Below are 13,457 nucleotides of genomic sequence, written 5' to 3'. Positions count from 1 at the left end.
ATCATTTCTTGAGGGAGAATGTGCAGAGTAAAGATGTGTTACTGGAGCATGTATCTACTAAGGAGTAGCTAGCTCATATCTTTACTAAACCTCTTCCTAAGAGTACTTTTGAGTATCTTAGAGGTCAGCTAGGGGTTGTACCCCTACATGAGGTTAATTGAATAGATATGGATGACATCAGACTCAGAGGAAATTGAAGAATCTTGAATCAAGATTGGTGTAGAGAGGAGCTACTCCACAAGGGGAGCAACAAGTTGCATATCATTATTGCAGAACAATGAAATATGACACTGTATGTTTTACTTTCACTTTTGCATTGTTGTGAAAGGGGGAGAAGAACTATATGATTATGGGGGAGAAGAATTGTATGATTGATAGAGAGGAGAACTGTAGCTAGTTACTAGATAAAGTCATGGAGACTCAGTTGAAGGAGAGTACATGGTAAAATGTAAACTAGGATTCCTATACCTATGTATGTGCATTACTCTTAATCATCACAATCAAGGGTATTGATATTTGTATTGCCATCAATGCCAAAGGGGGAGATTGTTGACATTTGATTGAAATTACATTGATGAACTATATTGTGTTTTCATTGATGTCAATTATAACTGGTAATGATGTTTTTATGCAACCAGTAGTTGAGCACATGAAGGAAACTGGTATTACTCTAGAAGCAATGAGATCAACTGATAACCTTACCTATTGATATGCCAAACCCTAACCAATGGACCTTGGTGAATCGGTTGTGTTGATTTATGATCAAATGGTGATCGATAGTGATTATGCCACGTATTCATGTTGTATGTGATGAGTTTCAAGTGTTTTTTGGCATGTATAGATAATGGTTTTATCTTGGGAATGAGAAAATACATTGCATGAAGTGGAAACTGCATGATGAGTTACAAGAATCGATAAGAAGTGATCAATGAGCGATCGAGGTTGTCTTGAATAATGTGCTGATGATTTCTATGTAATCCAATGGTCATGTCTAAACTGATTTGTTTTTTAATCTCTATGAGATCTTAGGTTTGTGATGTGTTACCGACCTATTATTTTTCTTATAAGGTCAATGAGTTATTTTGTTGTAGTATTGGCAATTTTGGTTAAGTATCAGTGTTATTGATTGTTGAGCCAAGAAGGAGTATCTACAGTATGTGTGAAGGTAGATAGGAGCATGAAAAGGATCTGATCAAGAAGAGTAGTGCTATTTACCAGATCAACAAACCCTTGTTGTTCTCTAACAATTACAATAGTTAAATCCCTTAACCGAGTAAGATTTAACAAGCTTAGTGCTATATAAATCCTCTAACAAGGTGATCCATTAGCTTAGATTTCAAATCCTCTATCGAGGTTACTCCTAATAGGGTATTGCTTCTAACAAGGCATTCTAGTCAATCCCTTAACTAGGTGGTCCCTAACAGGATCTATTCCTAACAAGACATTTTGTAAAGCTTTAACAGGCTTGGCTCCTAACAGAGAAAACTTCAGAAGAGTTCATAATACTTGTGGGTATTCATCTCCACCATGGTTTTTCCCATTTGGGTTTACCCGTAAATAATTGTGTCAAGTGGTGAATGGTTTTTGTGGTTATGTTTTTTATATGGTTAATTTGCTTAGCTATTAAATACCCTTAGTTATGTTAAGATGACTAGCAATAATATGAAATGTGCTTTTACTATTGTTAGTAAAGTATTTTGATTTTTTGGTTAAATGGTTTGGGAGTTTTAGATCTGTTATACTGTTATTTTGATATGCCAGTCAACTGGTAAACTGTCAGTGCTATTGCAGTTTATTATTCAGTGTTGAACCAGTTTGTTTAGTGATTGACTTGTGAGATTATTTTTGATTTTTGTGAAAGTTAGTCAGTCTTCTATCGACTGATTCACTCCCCCCCTCTTAGTAGTTGTTTGGATCCTTATTGATTCATCATATCATCAATGGCCCCTTGAGATCCCTAGTTTAGATAGGGTTGCCCCAACTGCACTTGTCTTAAAAAATTAGGTCTAAATTCTAGGAGCAAGTCTAGGAGAGTCTCCTAATGTTGTTTCAAGCTTCCTGGCTCTGGTAGGTACCTGTAATTGCACCTGCAAGATGGAAAATGGTATGGTGGTGGATATATAGGGGTTTGCTTGGTCAACCCCTATTTTTATGATTTCTACCTCCACAAATAGCTAATATTGAAATTGGGATAATGTGTGTGCTCTTGAATCTTAAGTGTGTCTAAGATTGCTATGAGCTAATCCTACTCAAGCGTGTTAGAGAAAAAAACCTAAATGATCAAATTGAAAATGCTTTAAATCATACAATTAGAATGTAGATATGAAGAATTAATGTAAATTTAAAGTTAAATTTAATGTAGGTCTAAAGCTCAATGGTAGAAACATAAGAACAACATGAAATCATACCAAATCTCTTAGGAAGAGGTACAATCCAATCATTGGTCAGTGGTTCAGTATCATCCTCCAATATCTCTTGAAGCTGCCATGGTTGAATGAGTGTTGATGAAGAAATAGTTGATTTGCAGATATGAGAATCCTGTAAAGTAGTACTCGCATTTCATTAGGATACCTTCAATTGCATAATTGTTGCTCTCCAAAGATGCCAAAAAAGATTTTACCACAAATAAGGAAGTGAACTGCCTTATATATGAAATCCTAAGTTTGAATTTAATGAAAAGATAACTTAAGTTTATTCACACGGAGTGGGATTTGAAATGATTAGGATTTCCAAATTATCCTCCAAAAATTTAGGGAAAAAATATTTAAACCGAGCAGGGCTGATTGTCCTAGTCCTGATAGATTTATCTCAAATTTCAAGGGGTGTAAGATAATCAAGTTCTAATTCTAATTCTAGCTCAATGGATCAAACAAAGATGTACAAATATTCTAAATGTTTTTTGAAAGTTGTAATTACGGTAGGATTAAGGATAAATCACAATAAAATAGTTAAAGATCACACCTAGAATCAAGGGCCCAATTTATAAAGTGTGACGTGAATTGAATTAATAAAGGACTCAGATTTTAATTAATTTATTAAAATACGTTTGAAAGTCATATAATATTTAATATAGTGAGACACTCTAAAATGAGTGCTAAGTAAGCATGAAATTAGACACCTTAATAAAATGTGTACAATTTACATGATACAATTCCCTTCCACCAATTTAGATTTTTTTGCAAATCATCATATTTTTTCTTCTTTTACTTCCAACCTCTTGTTATAACAAAGATACTCTTCCTTTTCTAATTTGTTCTTTTCATGTATTTTCTATCCCTTGAAGACTTAGTAATCCCTCTCCACTAAAAATTATCATTTTTCTTTGTATCACTCCAATTAGCTCTTATTACACCTGCACATAAATCATTAAAAATAAAAATCAAGTAAGGGCATAAAAATTTCCAATAAATACTCTCTCCTTATCTATATTATGCCATTTATCTATGCTTTTAATTTCATATTTTGTGAGGTGGAGTTCATTTCTTAGTTCAATGTGATGTGGTTCACGAGTCAAATACTTTAGGACATTGTACTTTATACAATAATTGAACATATCTCACTCTCCCTAAATCATTCTTGTTCTCTCCTTACAAAAGTGTTGGTCTTTTACTCCTTTTTCATCATTAATCGGGTTCTCTAAAAAAAATTCTAGTTGCTTGTGACAACATTTTTTCTTTAAAATATTAAATCTTCATCACATATGGAGCTACCAAATACCTCCATCTTTGTTGCAGCTTTCTCTTTAACATGGTTTGGTTCCACTACTACAATATTTTGGGCCTCTTCTTGTGATTGGATTAATTCCTTCTCATTGTAGTCTTCCAACTCCTCCTTTTGCATTGTAATCTTCAATACCTTTCCCTTCTATGGGGTAACAGAACTCAACAACTCCATCAAACTCATTTGTCTCTTCATCTGTATCACATTCATCTATCTCTTTATCTTCATCCCAATCATCTATTTGTTCTCTATATAACTCTTGGAAGACCACATTTAAGGGTTTTCTATGCACTAATTTTTTTTCTAGCTCTTCAATAGATTTGTAGACACCGAAAAAAATTCCCATGCTTGCGAACGCCAATTTCACTAATTATTCCTTTTGTTTAATTAAAGAATTTTAATTATTTAATTAGTTTAACTTTATTATTCTATGTTCAAATTCAAGTTTTAAATTTCCTTCCATTCCCATAAATGAATAATTTTTAATTATTTAATCATCCTCTAATATTAGTTGTGTGTGGAAAAAGTGGTGCAAAGAAACAGAAAATTTGGTTTCAAAAAGGTCCACACACCAATGAGACTCTTGTTGTGAGTTATAGAGTTATATTGAATGGCTAAACTCCCCAAGGGATGTTCCATTGTTATCTATCTCACAGGATCCCTCAAGTCAATGCCTTTTCTCTCAGATCACTAAGCAAAGTGACTTAGGAATGACAACTCCGAGAATGAGTTATATTTGATCAACTTAATATGAATGCATTCTTAGTTATGCATGATATTAAATCTAATATAATTTAAACTATCATGGATATGATGATAAGATAAAAGATTAGTAAAGCCTATCCTAACATGATATACTAGTCTAATATGAATGTGCTATGCTAATGGAAATGCTTCTCATAATGCTTATTAAGATGATTTATATTCAAAGAGAGGCTAAATGATTGATTTAAAATGATTATAGATTAGATGCATGGAACTTGGATATAATTAGCAAACTATCTATAAGTTTGATACTAAAGACTTGGATATTGAAAATGAGGAATGAGAGCTCTATTTATAGGAAAAATAGGGCAATGGATGGTCAAGATTGGATATTCTTAACAAGGGCCAAGATTGAAAGTTATAAATCCTTGTTTACAATTCTCACCAATGAAATGGTGACAATTGTCAACAAGAGATTGCTTGAGAGGAGATGTAAGAAGAATTAAATGCTTGAGAAGACATGAAGGTTACCTTTGTTGGCACTATGAGAACCGGTATGAGGACATAATGACATTGTATGTTGTCATTGATGTCAATATGCTGAAGAGGTGAGAACTGGCATAACACTGTGAACCGACATTTGTGCCAAAGTGAAGCGGTGTGCTTATTCAAGGTGAACCAGCATATGGTTATGGGAACCGACACATGGAAGCGTTGTATGACTACCGGTTTGTAGTCTCAACTTCAGGGTTTCTGGTTTAAGTGCTTCAAGCCTATGTTGCTCAACCGGTGACATTGTGTGATGAGTTAGTGTTGTAATGAGGAACAGATCATGTTGCCACGACAACCTTGTGCGCGTGAAGGATCTTGCATGAAGGAGATTGTTCCTATCTACCTCGAGAATGTGCAAAGTCTATAAAATGGTGATAACATGTGATGGGTTATCAGCCACCATGAAATTGGTGAAAATGGATGATGGAGAATGTCTTGAGATTGGATCAAGACTGTTGCAATTAATGGAGTGTTCTCAATAGTCAGGATTGATCCGTTTGAATTCCTTAACCTAACAGGTTTAGGGTTTAGGGTTTATGCTACCGACCTATCTATTTTCCTATAAGGTCGATGTTGTGTCTCTTTCTTAGGTTGTTGGCAAAATTTGTGTGTGTATTGGAGAGAAGGGATACGTAATTCTTGCTAGACCAAAATGAGAGAAGTGATACCTACAAAGTGTAAGTGTAGAAGGTGAAGAGGAGCTTAAGTAGATCTGCATTGGCATTGAGTGTTGTTACCAGATCATTGTAATACCTGTTGATCTCTAACCTCCTCAACAGTTGGAAAATCCCTTAATAGGGTAGCCTTAACTGGTTTATTGTAAATCCTTTAATAGGGTAATTCAAAGCTATTGAGTTTGAGATCCTTTAGCTATTGAGTTCTTGAAATCCTCTACCAAGGTAACCTTTAACAGGGTTTAACCCTTAACCGAGTATTGTAGCCATCCCTTGACCGGGTGATCTTTAACAAGATTAGTTCCTAGTAGAACCTATTGTAATGTCTCTAACTGGACAAGGCTCCTAGTAGAGAAAACTTCTAAAGAGTTCAAAAATAGCTTGTGGGTATTGACTGTGGTTTTTCCCAGTAGGGTTTCCACGTGAAAAATATGTGTGTCATGTGTGATGCTTTCCTATTGTATGTCAAGCTTATGATGGTTATGTGTTTTATGCCTGTCAATAAAACATGTTGAACTAGCTGTTATTATGATTTGATGATAGATTACCTGTTTATGCATAAGGGTGAAATGGTAGTGTAGTTTTGAGTTGAGTGAAAAGCTAAGTGAGTAACCTGTTAATGCTTGTCTCAATCATTCTTAGCTTTACTAGTTGCACTCTATTTCAAACCGGTGTCACTGATTGTCTGCTGTCAAACTGGTTTAAGACTATATTTTTGTCTTTACTGATTCACCCCCCCTCTCAGTATTGGGTTAGTACTATCCATTCATCATTGAGTTATCAATTGGTATCAAAGCGTCCTCCAGGTCCTTTGTGTTATAAGCTTAACTGCTTGAGGTAAAGATCCTAGTCAAATGATGAAGAGGGAAGGTCCAAAGTTTAACAGGGAAAATTTGAGTATATGGAAAGACAAAATGAAGATATTCATCAAAAGCATGGGTGCTCAACACTGGAGCTATGTTGAGACTACCTATGTTGCTCCTACCGGTACCCTTATCGATGACCAAAAGAGAGAGATGCAGGAGAATGGGCAAGTCATGGAAGCCCTAATTAGTAGTTTATTTGACATTGAGTTTATTGATGTTCAGGATAAGGAAAATCCCAAAGAGGTATGGGATACTCTTGAAAATATCTATGGTGGTGATGAGCATGTAAAATAGGCTAAGGAAGAAAGCCTTAGAGGGAATTTTTAAGATTGTGGATGGTTGAAGGTGAGACCATTCAACAGTATGGAATAAGGATCAAAACCATTGTTGGAGATATCAAGAGTGCAGGTGGTAAAATAGAAGATGCCACTGTGGTAAGCAAAGTCTTGAGATCCCTATTTCCGGTCTATGCAATAAGGGTTGATGCTATTCAGGAGCTGAGATCAATAGACAAGACTAAGGTATCCTTAGACTCCATCATAGCAAAGTTGACAGCCTATGAGCTAAATAGTTTCGATGGCAGTGTTCAAAAGACTGAATCAGCTTTTAAAGCTTCTATTGTACCATCTAGTAAAGGAAATGAAGCTGGCACTAGTGGTGAACCAAGACAGAGCAGAGAAATGGATGATGAGGAGATTTTGATGGCATTTGAAGCTCTCCTTTGCTAGGAAACTTCCTAAGGGAACCGACAAATACAAAAGTAAGCTACCTTTGAAATGCTTCTCTTGTAACCAAATAGGACATATTGTTGTAAACTGTCCTAATGGCGACAACAAGGACAAACTAAAAAGGTTCAAGAAATTCAAAGGAGGAAACCGGAAAAACTAATTTGTGGCAATTGATGAAGGTGTCATAGATGAAGAATCAGAGGATGAAGAAAATGAAGATATTGTGTTTGTTGTTGTCAAGGAAGATGTGTCAGACAAGAAGGCTCTTGTCTCCCGGTTTGATAATTCCAATGAGTGGATCATTGACAGTGGTTGTTCTCACCATATGACTGGTGACCGGAGCAAGTTTCTATCCTTGGAGGAGTATGATGGTGGTGTGGTTCACTTTGGCAATGATGCACCATGCATGATCAAGGGCAGAGGGTCCATCTCTCTGAATGGAAAGAGTAGTGCTGACAATGTGTACTGGGTTGATGGTCTCAGACACAACCTTTTGAGTGTTGCCTAGCTGAATGACAGTGGCCTCACTCTGAAATTCAAGAATGGAGTTTGTAGAATCAAAGGAAAGAATGGTGAATTGGTGGCCACCGGCATGTAGACCAAAGATAACCTATTTCAGCTAAATGCAAATATAAGTACATGTCTTATGGCTAAATTTGATGATAGCTAGATATGGCATAGGAGACTCTGCCATGTAAATTTTGATAACATTGTGAAGGCTAGTAAGATCAAGATAGTTAGAGGGTTGTCGGTGCTAAGAAAACCAGATAATACCTTATGTAGAGAGCGTCAATTGGGGAAAATGTCTTCCTCAACCTTTAAAGGTAAATCTTTCACTACCAACAACTTGCTTGATCTTGTGCATACTGATTTGTGTGGTCCTATGAAAACTAGAAGTGTGCAGGGTGATAGGTACTTCATGATTCTCACTGATGACTACTCAAGAATGATGTGGGTCACATTCTTGAAAGAAAAGTCTGAAGCCTTTATAAAGTTCAAAGCTTTCAAAGCATTAGTGGAGAAGGAAAGCGGTAAAAGGATCAAGTGCCTGAGAACTAATCAAGGAGGGGAATTCACTTCCGGTGAATTCAACAAGTACTGTGAAGAACATGGCATCAAGAGGAAATTGTCTGCCCCCCGGACTCCATAGTAGAATGGCCTAGTAGAAAGGAATAACCGGACTATGGTTGAAGAAGCTAGAACCATGTTGATTCAAGGAAAGGTAGCCCACACCTTTTGGAGAGAAGCAGTGAGCACTGCAGTATACACAATGAATTGGGTACTCATCAAGAAAGGTAAGGATAAAACTCCTTATGAGTATTGGTCTGGTAAGAGACCTATGGTCAGCTACTTTAGAGTGTTTGGTAGCAAATGTTACATCAAGAGGAGTGAACACCAGAGCAAATTTGATGCAAAATGTGATGAGGGAATATTCCTAGGATATTCCACCAAGAGCAAAGCTCTCAAGTGTTTCAACAATAGGACTCAGAGAATTATGGAAAGCATCAATGTAAGAGTTGATGAAACCTCTAAGAAAACTGAGGAAATCGACAGTGTGCAAGCGATAAACGAACTAGTTGCAACCTTCTGGGAACCGGTTGTAAGTCAACCTAGTACCAGTAATAGTGTTCCTACATCAAAAAATGTAGATGCTGATACTGATGGAGATGAGGATGAAGAAGAAAAGCAAGAGGAATCTATCAAGACCATTCCTTGGTATGTTAAGTTGAATCATGATCCTAAGCAGATCATAGGAGATAAGGATGCAGGAATCCTTACAAGAAGAAAGGTTAGAGAAAACTCATGTATGATCTCCGAATTTGAGCCTAAAACATTCAAAGAGGCACATAAAGATGAAGACTGGATCAAGGCAATGGAAGAGGAACTTGACCAGATAGAGAAAAATGGTACATGGTCTTTGGTACCCAGACCAGAGCATAAAAATGTCATTGGTACCAATTGGGTCTTCAGAAATAAGCTGAATGAGGATGGTACAATGATAAGAAATAAAGCCAAATTGGTATGCAAAGGATATGCTCAATAAGAAGGAGAAGACTATGGAGAAACCTTTGCTCCTATAGCCAGATTGGAAGGAGTTCATATGCTTCTTGCATATGCAGCTTTTAAAGGCTTCAAAGTATATCAAATGGATGTAAAATTTGCATTCCTAAATGGTGTACTTGAAGAGGAGGTGTATTTAGAGCAACCAGATGGGTTTGCCCTATCTGAAGATAGTGACATGGTGTGTAGGCTACATAAAGCCTTATATGGTCTAAAACAAGCACCTAGAGCATGGTATGAATGCCTACATTCCCATCTTGTGAAGATTGGATTTGAGAGAACAAGTGAAGATAGTAATATCTACTTGAAGTCTGAAGGAGATCAGATCCTGATCTGTGAGGTATTTGTTGATGACATTATCTTTGGTGGAGATGACAAGATGAGTCATGAGTTTGTAGATGAGATGAAGAAAGAGTTTGAAATGTTACTCATAGGGGAGATTAAATTCTTCATTGGACTGCAGATCCAACAGATGAAGGATGAAATCTTTATCACTTAGTCCAAGTATGTCAAAGAGGTGTTGAAGACCTTTGGCATGGAAGATAGCAAACTGGTTGGTACTCCGATGGTGACCAGATTTAAACTATCTAAAGAAGATGACCCAGAATTGGTTGATGAGAAGGAATACTGATCAATGATTGGTAAGTTGCATTATGTAGTGCATAGCAGACTAGATATTGCACATGTAGTTGGCATTACTGCAAGATTCTGGAAAATCCCAAGAGAATCCCACTTGGTTGCAATCAAGTGGATTCTTAGGTATCTGAAGGGAACTGTTGACTATGGATTGTGGTATCCATATAGCAAGGATTTCAACTTGAAAGTGTTCATAGATGTTGATTGGGCTAGTAATATAGATGATGGGAAGAGCACAATTGGTGGTGCATTCTTCCTTGATGGTAGACTAGTCTCATGGATGAGTAAGAAGCAGAGTTGTATTTCTCAGTCTACAATGGAAGCTAAGTATGTTGCAACTTTCATGAACTGCACTCAGACAATTTGGATGAAGCATGTATTAAATGGCTTCAAAGTTCCTATATCTAAACTAGTAAGTATATTTTGTGACAATACTAGTGCAATTAAAATCTCCAAGAATCTGGTTTTACATTCTAGAACCAAGCACTTTGAGCTTAAGTATCATTTCTTAAGGGAAAAGGTTCAGAACAAAGAGATTGCACTGGAACATGTTTCCAGTAAGGAGCAGTTAGCAGACATATTCACCAAGCCTCTCCAAAAGACTACATTTATGTACTTAAGAGGTGAATTAGGGGTACTGCCCCTTCAAGAGGTGAACTAAAGGTATATGCTCCACATCAGTCATGTATTGCATAGTCAAAATTTTCTTTAGGATTGATGTGTTGAAGGATGTTACTCCTTAGGGGGAGCAACATAATGGAATAGGGAAGTTTGTGCCTCCACTTTGGCATTGTTGTCAAAGGGGGAGAAGATGTGAAGCGGAGAAGATATCTGCAGAAATTGGGGGAGAAGATGTTAAGCCGAGAGATATCTTTGTATATTGCCATCAATGTCAAAGAGGGAAATTATTGGCATTATGAGAACCGATATGAGGACATAATGACATTGTATGTTATCATTGATGCCAATATGTTGAAGAGGTGAGAAGTGACATAACACTGTGAACCGACATTTGTGCCAAAGTGAAGCGGTGTGCTTGTTCAAGGTGAACCGGCATATGGTTATGGGAACCGGTACATGGAAGCATTGTATGACTACCAGTTTGTAGTCTCAACTTCAGGGTTTTTGGTTTAAGTGCTTCAAGCCTGTGTGGCTCAACCGGTGACATTGTGTGATGAGTTAGCATTGTAATGAGGAACAAATCATATTGCCATGATAGCCTTGTGCACATGAAGGATCTTGCATGAAGGAGATTGTTCCTATCTACCTTGGGAATGTGCGAAGTCTGTAAAACGGTGATAACGTGTGATGGGTTATCAACCAAAATGAAATCGATGAAAATGGACGTTGGAGAATGTCTTGAGATTAGATCAAGACTATTGCAATTAATGGAGTGTTCTCAATGATCAAGATTGAATCATTTGAATTCCTTAACCTAATAGGTTTAGGGTTTAGGGTTTATGCTATTGACCTATCTATTTTCCTATAAGGTCGATGTTGTGTCTCTTTCTTAGGTTGTTGCCAAAAGTTGTGTGTGTGTATCTGAGAGAAGGGATACGTAATTCTTGCCATACCAAAAGGAGAGAAGTGATACGTGCAAAGTGTAAGTGCAGAAGGTGAAGAGGAGCTTAAGTGGATCTGCATTGGCATTGAGTGTTGTTACCAGATCATTGTAATACCTATTGGTCTCTAACCACCTCAACAGTTGGAAAATCCCTTAATAGGGTAGCCTTAACCAGCTTGCTGTAAATCCTTTAATAGGGTAGTTCAAAGCTATTGAGTTTGAGATCCTTTAGCTATTGAGTTCTTGAAATCCTCTAACGAGGTAACCTTTAACAGGGTTTAACCCTTAACCGAGTATTGTAGCCATCCCTTAACTGGGTGATGTTTAATAGGATCGGTTCCTAGCATAACCTATTGTAATGTCTCTAACCGGACAAGGCTCCTAACAAAGTGGACTTCTAAAGAGTTCAAAAATAGCTTGTGGGTATTCATCCCCACCATGTTTTTTCCCAGTTGGGTTTCCACGTGAAAAATATGTGTCATGTGTGATGCTTTTATCTTGTGATTCTTTCCTATTGTCTGTCAAGCTTATGATGGTTCTGTGTTTTATGCTTGTAAATAAAACATGTTGAACTAGCTATTATTATGATCTGATGATAGATTACCTGTTTATGAATAAGGGTGAAATGGTAGTGTAGTCTTGAGTTGAGTGAAAAGCTAAGTGAGTAACCGATTAATGCTTGTCTTAGTCATTCTTAGCTTTACCGGTTGCACTCTGTTTCAAACCGGTGTCACTAATTGCCAGTCATTTGAAGTGTCTGTTGTCAAACCGGTTTAAGACTGTATTTTTGTCTATACTGATTCACCCCCCCCCCTCTCAGTACTGGGTTAGTACTATCCATTCATCATTGAGTTATCAACCTTAGGAGGTAAGGGTTAAGGTTAAGTTAGGGTTATCCATTGGATAAAGCTTTTACCCAAAGGATAAACTCTTGTGCAAGCGTTAAAGGGATAACCATGGTCAAAGCAATGAATGCTTGATGAGACCCTTGGGTTAGATGGGGGTTGAGTTAGAGAGAAAGTCTCTAATCATGCAAGAAGGTTGAGTTAACCATTAATGGTTAGGAAGATTTTGAGAGTTTGAGAAGTGACTTCCCTTTGCTTAGGGATGTGACAATATTTAGGAGATGGATTAGGCTAAATTAGAATTGATTAGAAGAATCTAGAAGGGGTTTAGGGACACAAGTGGGAGATGTAGGAAAATGCAAGTGGATAGAGGGGAATTTTAATTAAAATAAATTCATTTATTTCAAAAAAAATAGATGCAACTTGCATAAATACAAGTGGGGGATTAAAATAAATAAATTAGATTTATTTACTTGCAAGGATTAATTTAATTAAATGTAAATTTGATTAAAAGGGGAGGAAGGGGAATTAATTAAATAAAGTGATTTATTTAATTAAAGGTTAGAAAAGGCTTAGGTGAACTTAATTAAATAAATTGAATAATTAATTTAATCAAATAGATGAATATAAAGAATTTAATTAAATAGAGGAATGAGGTTTAAAATGAATATTAAATATTCACTTAGGAAAGTGGTCATTTTTATATGTCTACATTTTGCCCCTCTTTGAAGTGGCGTGTGTGCACATGTTGATTCAAAGAAAATTTGGCTAGATATGATGTTTGTGTCAAGATGTCGATATGATGCCCCAAATTTGATGAGTGATATTGATGATGCCCCCTCAGGAGATGAATCAAATATTTTGAAAATTTTGTTGATTTGATTAGTGTTTTTGAATTAATTGCATTTTGAAATTTTGACTGTGTTTAATGCAGTGTAATTAATTCATCTCCCAAAAAATGATGTTTGATAAGGTTAAAAGTGAGAAAATGAGAAAAATACATGCCCCACCTACTAACACCTTTTGACTTTTGTCTCCTTGTGATTGTGATATCTTAGCTTTGACAAAAATGTCGGTTCCTTATGCTTCTCACTGATTCGAGCATG

Source organism: Cryptomeria japonica, chromosome 6, assembly GCF_030272615.1.
Source record: "Cryptomeria japonica chromosome 6, Sugi_1.0, whole genome shotgun sequence".
NCBI lineage: Eukaryota > Viridiplantae > Streptophyta > Pinopsida > Cupressales > Cupressaceae > Cryptomeria > Cryptomeria japonica.
Note: the sequence above shows the minus strand (reverse complement) of the source record.